Source organism: Tachypleus tridentatus, chromosome 10 (assembly GCF_004210375.1).
Source record: "Tachypleus tridentatus isolate NWPU-2018 chromosome 10, ASM421037v1, whole genome shotgun sequence".
Lineage (NCBI taxonomy): Eukaryota > Metazoa > Arthropoda > Merostomata > Xiphosura > Limulidae > Tachypleus > Tachypleus tridentatus.
This window is the reverse complement of record NC_134834.1, coordinates 75,322,533-75,335,775: the sequence shown is the minus strand read 5'-3', so window position 1 is coordinate 75,335,775 and position 13,243 is coordinate 75,322,533. Positions and strand designations below refer to the sequence as shown.

General features: G+C 34.7%; 1 pseudogene across 1 annotated transcript in view; it reads left to right on the top strand.

Moving 5' to 3' along the window:
- The window catches only part of LOC143229603 (uncharacterized protein CG43867-like), a 219,381-nt pseudogene that overhangs the window by 82,905 nt on the left and 123,233 nt on the right, over window positions 1-13,243 (top strand). The gene's annotated exons all lie outside the window — the stretch shown is intronic.

Sequence of the window (13,243 nt, the reverse complement as noted above, 5' to 3'; positions counted from 1 at the left end):
TAAGCATGTAATAACAGTGTATTTCCTTAGTAATGGTATATTAATTCAGAAACTAAACACACTATTACTGTTCAAAAAGGAAATATACTTTTCAAATTTGCATTACTTCCATTAAAAACCCCCAAAAACGTGACTTACTTTAGGGTTTCACAGACTGAGAAACAAAGTCTCAACACTTTAACCTTTAAAATATGGTATAGTAGATCGTAGAACAACCTAAGGATTGGCTTGAAAGAGAAGTTAAATTTGTTGTTGGTCATACTATGTGGTTTTATGGGTATTATACTGCCTTGTCCCTTTCACTCGTGCCATCTGATGATTACTGTCACGATTCAATTTTACACACTTATCAACTTAAAAATGGAGTGAAGTAAGAATAGTTAGTTAAGGAGGATAATGGCTCCAGGAACCATGGAAGATTACACATATTTGAAGTTGAAAACAACCATAGAAAACAAAATATGTTAATGATGAAAACAATATTAGCTCCATCGAGTTCTTTCCTTCATATATGACATTTATTGGGTAAGGTGTCAAGTCCTTTCCTGGAACCATCTTCAGGCTAACTGAGTTTGAAAATTGCTAAAGTGAAAACACGTGTACAAAGTGTCCGTAAAAATAATAATACATCAGCTGTAATTATGAGAGTAAAGAGAAATAACGTAGTATATAGAATTACAATAAATGAGAAGCGTCCTCGATTGGTCAGCGATAATTTTACAGACTTAGAGTGCTAAAATCCATGGTTAGATTATTAGCAGTGAACAGAATGTAGACAACTCATTGTATACCTTTTCACTCAGAAAACTACGATAACAAAAGCTACATACGAGATATATATATATATACACATATTTTTTATTTCCACATCTAAAGAGACTGGTACCAAAGAAATGGATTGAAAGCTCGCTCAGCAAATATTGAATGGAAATGTAAAACTCTGACTGAGTTATTGTTATTTTATCATTAATACGTCTACGAAAATATTAGAAACTGGCACCAATTTCATTTGCTTTCTTCTTTGTGTAATTGAAGACACGCAAAATAACTTTCATGCGGTAATAACTGGAACCATTATTCGTGTCAGCCATTTTAATTTTCGTGTCATTTACTGTCTGGAACTATTACTTCGAGTTAAATATTTGCGTTACAATGGAATAACTAGAGAATAAACGAAACGAACGGGAGTAATGTCGGGTATGTTAACATAGCAGTATGTATGTTTCGATACCTTTGGTGGGCAGAGCACAAATATTTCATTGTGTAACTCTATGCTTAATCACAAACAAAGAACTCATACTGCAAATAGGCAAAGTTGTATACTCAGAGACATTTCTAAGACATTTGCAGTTACATTATGTTCCATCACAAGTTTGACGAATTTTGCTATCAAACACCAATTAAGTAAGTAGTATGTAAGGTTTACTGCCAATGGAGATTCTGTGGAATAGCATAAGGTCATCATTCAGTGCGTAGTTTCTAGACAGCATTTTTCAGGGTAATTGACAGACAATGCATTTGTTTTACGGTACTTAGGATTCCATTTTCACCAGGGCTATTCTTTGCTCTTAAACACTACGCGAGCAACAGGTACTTAATAAAGTTAATTTAAGTTGGGGTTAAATTGTCATGAATAGTGTACATAATACAGGTTACTATATCATGATACCTTAGGTTAACTCTAAATTGGCCTGGCATGGCCTGGAGGTTAGGACAGTCGACTCGCAATTTGATTTGTTTGTTTGTGTTTTGAATTTCGTGCAAAGCTACACGAGGGCTATCTGCGCTAGCCGTCCCTAGTTTAGCAGTGTAAGACTAGAGGGAAGGCAGCTAGTCATCACTACTTACCGCCAACTCTTAGGCTATTCTTTTATCAACGAATAGTAGAATTGACTGTGCCATTATAACGCCCCCACGGCTGAAAAGACGAGCATGTTTGGTGTAACGGGGATTTGAACCCGCGACCGTCAGATTAAGAGTCGAACGCGTTAACCACCTGGCCATGCTGGACTCTCGCAATCTGAAGGTCGCGGATTCGAATCGTTTCGCCAAACACGCTTGCCTTTTCAGCTGTGTAAGCATTATAATGTTATGGTCAATACCATTGTTGGAGCCCCCCAGTGGCTCAGTGGTATGTCTGAGGACTTACAACGTTAAAAACCGGGTTTCGATACCTGTGATGGGCAGAACACAGATAGCCCATTGTGTAGCTTTGTGCTTAATTCAAAACAACAACAATTATTGTTAGTAGTCCATGAACTTTTGTTGGTGGTGTTCACTATCTTATTCTTCTCTAGCATCTGTCGTTTCAAAATAACCAACTTTGTTAACCTGGCAAAGAAATAGGAAAAATCTAGAATCTCTTGATTTGAAGTTCTACTGGTAACGCCAGCAGATTATAAGTGTGCATGTATAGAATAAAATCAACTAAATAGCATGTAGTTGTAAAAATAATATATAGATTTCAATTTGAAATATAAAAATACAAACATTCTAAAATGTTACTAATCGATTAATTAGACCTATGTGAAAGTATAAACTACTAAAACAAGACATTGGGTTTTTTTTTTTAGTGTATGTTTTCTCATAGCAAATCCGCATGGGGCTATCTGTGGAGTTCACCGAGGTGAATCGAACCTCTGATTTTAGCGTTGTAAATACGTAGACTTACCGCTGTAGCAGCGGGGGACTATTTTTAGTGAATTTTACTGTAAGTTTGAAACCATTGGCTAAACACGTTTATCTGTGACGTTTCATATATTTAATGTGAAAAATAAGTTATTGGTTATGGCAGTTGCATTCCTATGATAAACTGATTTCTAAAAGAATAAAAATGAACTATGCTGTCTAACCTACAGAATAAGAATGACTTTGCTGTTTAAATTTCGTAATTATGATATTTCCAAATTCTGGAGGACTAGAAAAAAATTAGTTCATTCCACCATGTACTACATGTATAGGACCAAATGGTAGGATTGAACTCAACCCAGCAGTTACTGGGCGGGACATGAGCTGTCGTGGTTGAGTCTCGTTACTATAGAAGAACAAACACGATCCGCTCTTTGCGGACAGTGGGTACATTTTAAGAGTGACAGTCAAATTCCACTATTCGATGTGATAAGAGTCGCTCATGAGTTGACGGTGGATGTTACTGACGACTCTCTTATCTCTGGTCTATCTCTTCAAAATTGGGGACATTTAGAACACGTAGTCCTCGTGTAGTTTTACATGAAATTCCATAAGATGAGATGAGGACTGTTGTGATGAAAGCTTCGACTCCTACATTAAGGAAATTGTCACTGACTTCGGATTGTTGGGAGTTATTCCAAAACACGTAGAATTTGTTAGATACAATTATTAATTATTCCAGAATTTGCTAGAGATGGTATGGTTTATGTAATAAGATGGCATCACCAGTTTTTATTAGATGTGTGCGTAGTAGTTGCCATGGCAACAAAAGCAATTTGTAGCATTGATTTTCTATCGTCATGGTTTCTTGCCTTGCGTGTACTCTGTCCATGTTAAGAGAGTTGCAGGTCCGCTAGTGTGGGTGATAAAGAAAGACGTATGTTTGCCAACCTTGCTAGTGACTTTTCGTGAGCTACTAACCGACAATGAAAACGCGCTACACGTCGCTACTGGCCGGGTGAAGAGCTATCTTCTGTCCTCTCAACTTTCAATAGCCTAGAGTGAAGAATCCATTCCCAGACAGTTGCTGAATGATTAGTCAAAGTTTACGTGAAATCGGAGCTTTCCTTTTGATGGAAACAAGTTTCTCCGAGTGAACGGTTTACCAGCTACGCTGTTCTTTCTTCGGTTTCAGTGTTTACTACAAACTTTGTACAAAAGGTATTTATCTGTTAGAATATTCGTGGTTCGGTGACAATACAATATTTACTATTGAATATTTCTACTTTAAGAGTGCTATTTATAGACAATAGTTTTATAGCTTGTGAAGCTGTAGACAAGAATATTAATGATATAATTATTGTTGCTCATACTATAATATAATTTTAGTATTTAAAACTACATACGTTTATTTAAGTCATATAAAGTTAAAATTAGTTTTTCTTGATGACGAGAGAAACCAAATGAAATAAAAATGTATCTCACAACGGCTGGTATGGGTATTAATACTTTTATTGATAAGCAGAGAACAACGTATCGACCTTCCTAGGTCATCTTCAGGTTAACAGGTCTTTGTTAACCAGTCGTTCTGAGATGTATTAAAATTAGTTTATTTTAACCAGTTCGGTGATCTTAAATCTCACAAGTTTTACCGATAAGAGCTATGTATGGACGCCAGACGGAAGAGGGATTTGTCCGCTATACATTTCGCAAATGAATACACATGTTATGATATAAACTTAACATCATAGTTAAACGAAATATTTTAGTGATTTTTATTAAAGCTTTAAATTTGTGTTTGCTTTGAAGTCCGCATAACAGAGCTTTCTTAGTCTGTTAACTTACACTGTAATAGCTGATCCCCTATATACGTGTGAACCTGACGATGACCGAAGAAGGTCGAAACGTTGTTCGCTCTTCTATGTAAAATATTTTCTCAACCCAAACGAGCCGTTTTTGCATATATATTTCTCAACAAGTGGGTTTCTCGACATCACTGTATACCTTTAGTTGAAGGAGACGGTCCTGGTTTTACCGACTCTGCGTGACTTTGGGATTTCCCCATATTCTGTTTTTTTGTGAATCACCGTACGTAACAGCTGAGCAAATGACGCAAGTAAAGTAACGTTCTGATATTTGTCAGTTTTTGACAGTTTTATACACCAGTAAATTTAACTTATATAATAAGAAGTGTGTATGTGAATATATATATATAAGGTGACATTTTGCTTTGAAATATGCATTCAAACGTTTCTTGTATTATGAGCACAATATTTCACATCAAATCATTATCTGGAGTATGGATATTAATGCTAAATCGCTACCCATTAGTCGTAACCTCTCGCTTTAAAAATAATCATAATAAATAAGAAAAATACATCAGAATTTATTTATACACATTTGTCCGTGTGTTTGTGTGAGGATTGTATTGATTTTCATAATTTTATATATTTCACATTGGAAATAAATTTTAATAGAATATGATAGAAACTTAACATCCTTAGAATAGATAAGATAACGTTTTATCTCCTGGTTTAAGAATGTAATTATTTAATATACCATATAGTGTTTTCTTGAAACACTTAACACTGACGCATTATCTACAATTAAAGGTTTGTTAAATCACAACGAACAACGAAGTCTAGAAGTACAGCAACGTGTGGTTATTAATTAAATGATAATTGTAATTACCTACCTCATTAGCTTTAATTAATGTCATTAAACTGACATGGTTTTTCTTTAAGCTTTAGTTAAGTAACGAAAACTCTTATTTTCGGAACTGTTGGAATCTTTGAAGATTATAATATATGATTATTTCTAGTGGTCACCATTATTGTAAAGTTATACAACTATTTCTAATGGTCACCATTGTTGTAAAGTTAGAAAATATTTCTAATGGTCATCATTGTTGTAAAGTTATGTTTTTTCTAGTGGTAATTATTGTTGTAAAGCTAGAAAACTATTTCTAATGGTCATCATTGTTGTAAAGTTATATGATTATATCCAGTGGTCACCATTGTTGTAGAGTTATATGATTGTTTCTAGTGGTAATCATTGTTGTAAAGTTATATAATTATTTATAGTGGTCACCATTGTTGTAAAGGGCATGTATTTATGGTCACTTCCTCATTATTTGCTTTTCTTGATATGGGCAACCCAAGAGAGATTCACTGCTTGGACAGCGGTAAGTCTTCGAATTTACAACGCTAAAATCAGGGGTTCGATTCCGCTCAGTGGACACAGCAGAGAGTCCGATGTGACCTTGCTATAAGAAAACACACACACACTCCCAAGAGAGTTGATATATACATATATAAATACTGAAAGGTACTTAATAACATGGTAAACTTTCAAAGTTTGTTTGTTTAGTTTTAGCCTCGTTACAGAACAGCTCTGAGTTTTTCAAGTAGAAACGTTTAACTCGTAGTTTCCTCATCCCTTCACTGATTTGAGATCTAATTGCACTTTTAGACTTAAAACGTCAGACTCATTTGACTGATGTATTTGACAACACCGGAGATCTCGTGGATGAATATACTCTAATCCTGTCTAAAAGAATTTCAACTTGAGGGTAAACTTGTAGAGATCTTGATGAGGAATGAATTGAATCAGATGTACGCTCACCCCACGCATTGTACTGATGGAGGAAAAAGTCTCAGAATAATTTATTCTAATTTTGCTTCAAAGAATTTCAAGTGCCGCAGCTATTGAGGATTTCCTCATGTGTGTTTAGCACAAAGCTATTCAGTAGGCTATTTATGCTGAACTCAACAAGGGGATCGAAACCCGAGTTTTAGCTTTATTAGTATTCAGTTTCACCGCTGAACTAGTGGGAGCAAAGTCTGAAATATGGAAAACGTGAAACTTTCATTCGTTATACGAATAAAATTTCATCTAAATGTATCAGGTATTAAAAATGTACCAATGAAGGTTTGACAGCTAATAGCATTGAAACTTGCATCGTAAGGGAAAAACAAGACAGAAAGAGAACTACTAAATATTTTACCCAAAGAAAGCGTCACTAGAAAAACTGATAATTCTCTAGCACTCTAAGAATTCGTTTTTATTAGCTTCAGATTTCGCCCAAAGCTATACGAGAGCTATCTGTGCTAGCTAGCCATTCCTAATTTAGCAGGAGGACTAATCAACACCACACACCACCAACTCTTGGGCTACTCTTTTACCAACGAAGAATGGGATTGACTGCACATTATAACATCCTAAAAGCTAAAAGAACGAACATGTTTCTTGACGGGGATTTGAATCCGCGACTCTCAAATTGAGAGTCGAGCGCCCTAATCACGAGGCCATGCAATTAAAACGACCCTGTAATCAATTTAATGTCAATTTTCTTTGAAAATACTAATAACACAATCGAAAGCTAGAGCTACATTAAAAAGTGCGAATTTAAACCATTCGTTACAAGAGAGCTTTTAAACCCACAATAAAATAATAAATAATTAAATAGTAGTATTTTTAAGAAGTTACACTGCATACAAATAAGCTTAGTTGCAAATGTTCATGAAATTTAAATATATCATAAAAGTAACTTATTGTAAGTAATTTTGTTAACAGCCTCACTGACCACTCAAGTTACTTTTTGTTCTGTTTATACAATCACACCTCTATACATATAGGAAGAAAGAGACGTGTGGGCGTTAAAAAGTGACGGTCAATCCCACTATTTGTTGGTTAAAGAATAGCTCAAGAGTTGGCGGTGTGGGGTGATGACTAGCTTCCTTCCCTCTAGTCTTAGACTGCTAAATTAGGGACGGCTAACACAGATAGCCCTGGTGTAGCTTTGCGCGAACAACAAACAACATTTTACCTTGTTTTTACAAGAGATGTGATTGCTGGAATCGTACCCTAGTCAAACCTTTTTTTCTGGAGAGTAATAACACACAGATTACATAATAGTGCTCGTGTGTGTTAAGAGTTTATGACTGTTAGTATAAACATACATTTGTTTTTATTTCTTAGCAACTTGAGATTTATGTCTTACAAGCAGATGCACGTAACTAAGAAACCCCGGTGAAGAAAGAGCTAAAATAAAAGTTGTTTTAGATTCAATCGACAAACTTATGATTTTAAACGGATACACCAAACTACATTAGTTTCATCACGTAATACAAAGAAACAGTTTCAGAAGAGACAACTTTATTCACACGGTTACTGTTCACACCTTTAGTGTTATGTCGCAAAGTGTTTGAAGACAAAATTACTGTACTATTTTAACAATTAAATCCTTTCAAGTCATGTCCTTTGAACATTTCACAACAACTGTTTAATTTTGAATCATCGTAACTAAAACGACAAAATTTACCCAAGCCATAAAATGTTTCAAAGTTGGATATATCAAGTAGTTATAGTTGTGCAAGCTTCGAGTGAGCTAAGTAATTAACCGTAATCACGTGGACGTCAATAAAATTTTGGAACAGTTGTTTAATGATTTGTATTTTTTTCTTGCACTGCTATGACACTGTACTTCGTAAACCTAGTGGTCACTACTAGTATGTACGTAGATGGAAGCCGCGTGTAAGAGGAATTTTGTGTTCAATACTTGTGAACAACCTTGTCACTCCAAATAATTATTCTGTTTTACTAAAAGCTTTTCAGGACGACTAAAAACTGACTGTTAACGACTTCTGACAACACTGATGAAGCTTGAATGTCAGGGTAATAAAATTGTTGTTTTTTCCCTGTATTTCTTAAGTGACTTTAAAATTATTAGAATTAACGAAATTCATTATTTTCTATTCCAGTCCTTTTGCCTTTACATTTTAACTGATTTTGAACTCATAATATCTAGTACATTTCGAAGTGTTCAAGGAATATTATCACAATATGAAACAGAGAAAGGCACTGCATTGTTGAGAAATGCTTGTAAATATATACGTATTTTTATCTCTCTCCTTATTTAATATAGTTACATTTCTAAGCTGTTTGTTTCAGATATGTAACATGGTGTTTCCACTATTCGTTGGTAAAAGAGTAGTCCAAGAGTTGGCGGTGGATGGTGATACTAGCTGCCTTCCCTCTAGTCTTACACTGCCAAATTAGGGACGGCTAGCGCAGATAGCCCTCGTGTAGCTTTGCGCGAAATTCAAAAAAACAAACAAACAAACTTGTCAAAAGAGTAAGGTCATACAACCAATAATGAGGCAGTAGAAATACTTGGGAACGTGTTTAATAATTAATTATTATTATTATGTTTTTCATGCACTGTCTTTAAACGGTAATGTTAATATTAAAGACTATTAAATTGATCATTAATCTTCCGTATAAAGATTTTCCACATGATGAAGTTCCGTGGTAATATCTCCAGATGGGTCCACTGGAATACGTTTAAAGTAAAAGTGTTTAAAATATTATTAATCTTCCCGACATAATTGAAGCCTTTTTAAAAAAATTCCTTTCCACTAATCTTTCACTAATAAATCAGACAAGACTAGTCTATTATTCCCAGGTTCGGACTTGGTCTAGCGGTTAGCGCATTCGAACTGTGTATCTGAAGTTTCATGTTTCGCGGTTCATTTACGCAAAATCTGACTCCATCTTTGGGGGCCATTCTTTTGTTATATCAGAGAGATAATGAAATACCACTATTTGATCAGAGTAACCTAAGAGTTTGTGATAGATGCTGTTTACTAGTTGCCTTTTCTTAGGTTCTTAGTTTGATTTAAAATTAGCGATGGCTAGAGAAGATACCCCTTTTGTAGCTTTATGTGAAAAGCTTGAAATAACTTTTGTTCTGAAATTAATAACACAAGAACTTCATCAGTTGATTGGAATTTTATCACTCTAAAGTTAATACGTACACTTCATTATGAATTTACCAACCAATATTAAATTACTTTTCAGGCCCGGCATGGCCAGAGGATTAGGGCGTAATCTGAAAGCCGCGGGTTCGAATCACTATCACATTATAACGCTCCCACGGCTGAATGGTTGAGAAAGTTTGGTGTATCGGTAATTCGAACCTGTGGCTCTCAGATTACGCCCTAATACCCTGGCCATACCGGGCCCGAAAAGTAACTTAATATTGGTTGGTAAATTAATAACACTTGGGTAGTGGTGACTAGATGCCTTTTCTCTAGTCTTACACTGCTGAATTAGGGATAGCTAGCGCAGATAGACCTCGTGTAGCTTTACGCGAAATTAAAAAAATAATAAACGAACAATCGTTACTTTTCTACAATTAAAACCATCTGTGCCACACATATATAGTCTCACGAATACTGCTTTTCCTGCGATTCAGATGACCATGGAGACTACCACAGATAAACCAATGAAAATTTGTTTATCATTCTGTAACAAAGACCACTATTCTCCTAGAGATGGACTAGCCTAGCCTGAGGCTTATACACCAGTAAAGACTGCTTTATCATTTTACAAGTAAAACCACCGGTTTCTTACAAATCAATAAAGCAGGAATTATATATCACGCTGGAATGAAAACCATTATTATTCTGTTCATAAATTATCATCCACTAGTTCATTTTTCTGCAAACATAGGCCCGATATGGCCAGGTGGTTAGGGCAGTTGATTCGCAATCTGAGAGTCGCGGGATCGAATTCCCGTCACACCAAACACGATCATCCTTTCAGCCATGAGGGCGTTATAATATGACGGTCAATCCAACTATTTGTTGGTAAAAGAGTAGCCCAAGAGTTGGTGGTGATGACTATCTGTCTTTCCTCTAGTATATTCACAACCATTCTACAAATAACACCTCTACCCTTCCAATAATAAATGAAGTGAGACTGATTTGTCGTTTTGCAGCTACTAGCAGCAGCCTCGTACTATTAAGATACCGTAAGTGCTCTGTTAATGTAGAAGTAAATATACATTTTTTAGCCATGACTCATAGAATGGCTCTGTTTTTGTGTGTTTTTTTTCAATTGCAAACTTTCAGTTCTAAACTTTATCATCTCTTGACTGATTTGAGTTCTATTTACAATTTTGGACTGATGAGGTCAAACCCGTTCAAAAGAATTTTAAAGATATGTTTTCGTAGTGTTTTCTTGGTGTGTGTTTGCCATTAAGTAAAGATGCAGATGTCTTAAGAAATTAACCAGTAAAATACTTCCATTAAGTAAATATGTTGATGTCTTAATAAATTAACCAGTAAAATACTTCCGTTAAGTGAAGATGCTGATGTCTTAAGAAGTTAACCAGGAAAACTTTACTGGCTTAGTACAGACCTAAAATTGTCGAGATCATTTGTTACAATATTCAGCATACGTAGAGTTCACAGTAACTGGACAGTTACTGACAATATCTAAATATGATTGTCTTACACGATTACTTTACTCTCACTAAACAGATGCTGGATTTACTTAACCTTTTTGGAACGTACTGTGTCCTTATTGTGTTATGTAGAATGTTCACGATAGAAACGTCATTTTAGGAGGTTATTAGAAACAAGTCTATATGATCTATGAGAGAAGCGAACAAGTACATTCATGGATTTGTCATCGTGTCAAAGGGACTCACAGTTAAACAGATAAGTTGCATCTAGAGCATAAAGTTCTAAGGTTACATTTCAGCTCATTTGGCGTTTGAAAATTCCGTGTTTTGTAATAGTATTTCTTACAAAGTGTCTCATCCTCGTATATTTACCTTGTTTGCACGTACCACAAAAATTCCTTTGCCATACGCTGAACATTCAATGTAATCAAGATGCTGAGAGCCACATGCTAAGGAAGGGCTTCTTTAAGCATTGGGAATTTACTTTCATTGATGTGTTGTAATATACAGATGAGTAGCTAGTTTTACACGTGATTAACGTAGAGAAGCTAACATCTTAGCTAAACTACGTGTTATTAATCTACCGTATTTTAACTTCAATATTTTTTCCTCAGAATACAGTTGCAACATAACAAGTTTCAAATAATTTGCTAAAACATCTTCTGAAAGAATCTAGACTATTATAACGAGAAATATCCCTACATCTGTAATACTATCAGTATTGTTAAGTTGGATTTGGTTGGCTAAACCGTAGTGAACAAATATTTCCTGATATGGGAATTTTATTAATCACATAAAAAGTATAGCATTTTCAATCTAACTTTGTTTTAATGTCTTTATGACTTGTTTATACAGTCGTAGACTTGTGATAGAGAAACCTAGTAGGTTATTCTTTTGTAATAAAAACTGAAAATACCTTTATATTGATGGTAAATGTTTTGTCGGATTACTGGTAAAGATAACCAGTTTTTTGACACTCGGTCCAAACAGAAATTTATCTAAATCTTATTCTCGTGTTTGTTTCGTGTGGAATGAGGTTAGTCGAGAAACATGTGTTTTCTTTCATGATGCCTGAATACGAAATGAAGAAGCTAATTTTGAGAAACATGGCTAAAATAGTGATGATGTGGGAAGATAAAAATGTTTGAAACTTTACTCACCCTTTTTATATTGATAAGACTAATCTAATCACTTTTATGACTTGATATTTTATGGGTTGTGTGTCATGATAGTTCCACAGCGAAACTGATCACTAACGAAATCATCTGGTTGCATCCAGAACTTATAGTATTAAGGTTACATTTTTGTGCACCAGATGTTTAAAAATGTCTTTTTCTTGTGTCGTAAGTCTTATAATGTGAATTATATCCAGTTAATTATATATTTTTCTTTTTTGTTTGTATCAGAAACACGCTTTTATCAATGTATGAAACGTAGTGTTAAATCAAGTTTTTCACAGCAGAACTCACGTATGTATAAATCAACGTTTTTGTGAACTGTAGAGGTTTGTGTATTATGATGGGCCTGGATGGAATATAATCCAAAGAAAATTTAGTTTGTGGTCAGAATACCCTTTGTGTCGTATTGTGAAAACCTATTATAAGTTTTATTCCTTGGAATACAGTGAAACTGACCTAAAAGCAGACAGAATGCATTAGACGCAGTATATATCTCGTGATATCATTTTGTTTTCATTTCTCTCAGTGAAGAATGGGATGACATTTTGTTTTTAACGTTAAAAGTCTTAAAACTTACAGTTGAGCCACTAAAAGAGAAACAGATATGTTCATTCTTTGTTTTGGTTTATATGTTCATTCTTTGTTTTGGTTCATTCTCTATATCCATAATTCAGATTTACTCTACATTTAACACTTTACACATAAATATATATATATATATATTGTTTAAAGTGCTTATGAATAACTAATGCAATATTAAGTTCAACCGACTGTTTTAACCACAATGTTCATTGTGAAGCTAAAATGTGTTATTTAGTATTAAAATCACAACTGATGCATAGTGTATTATTGTACTAATCTTTTCCAAATTGTTTGATAAATATAGTGTATTATGCTTCCTAATACCCACAATTTTTTAGGACATAAAATCTTTACTGAGTAATTCGTGATTAACATTTACGTTTATTTTGCGGCGTGGCCTAGAGGCTAATGCTTTGACTGAATCCCCGTCACACCAAACATGCTCGCCCTTTCCACCGCGAGGCGTTATAATGTTACAGTCAATCCCACTATTCGTTGGTAAAAGAGTTGGCGGTGGGTGGTGATGACTAGCCTTACTGCTATATTAGGGACGGCTAGCGTAGATAACCCTCGTGCAGCTTTGCTCTAAATTCAAAAGACAAGT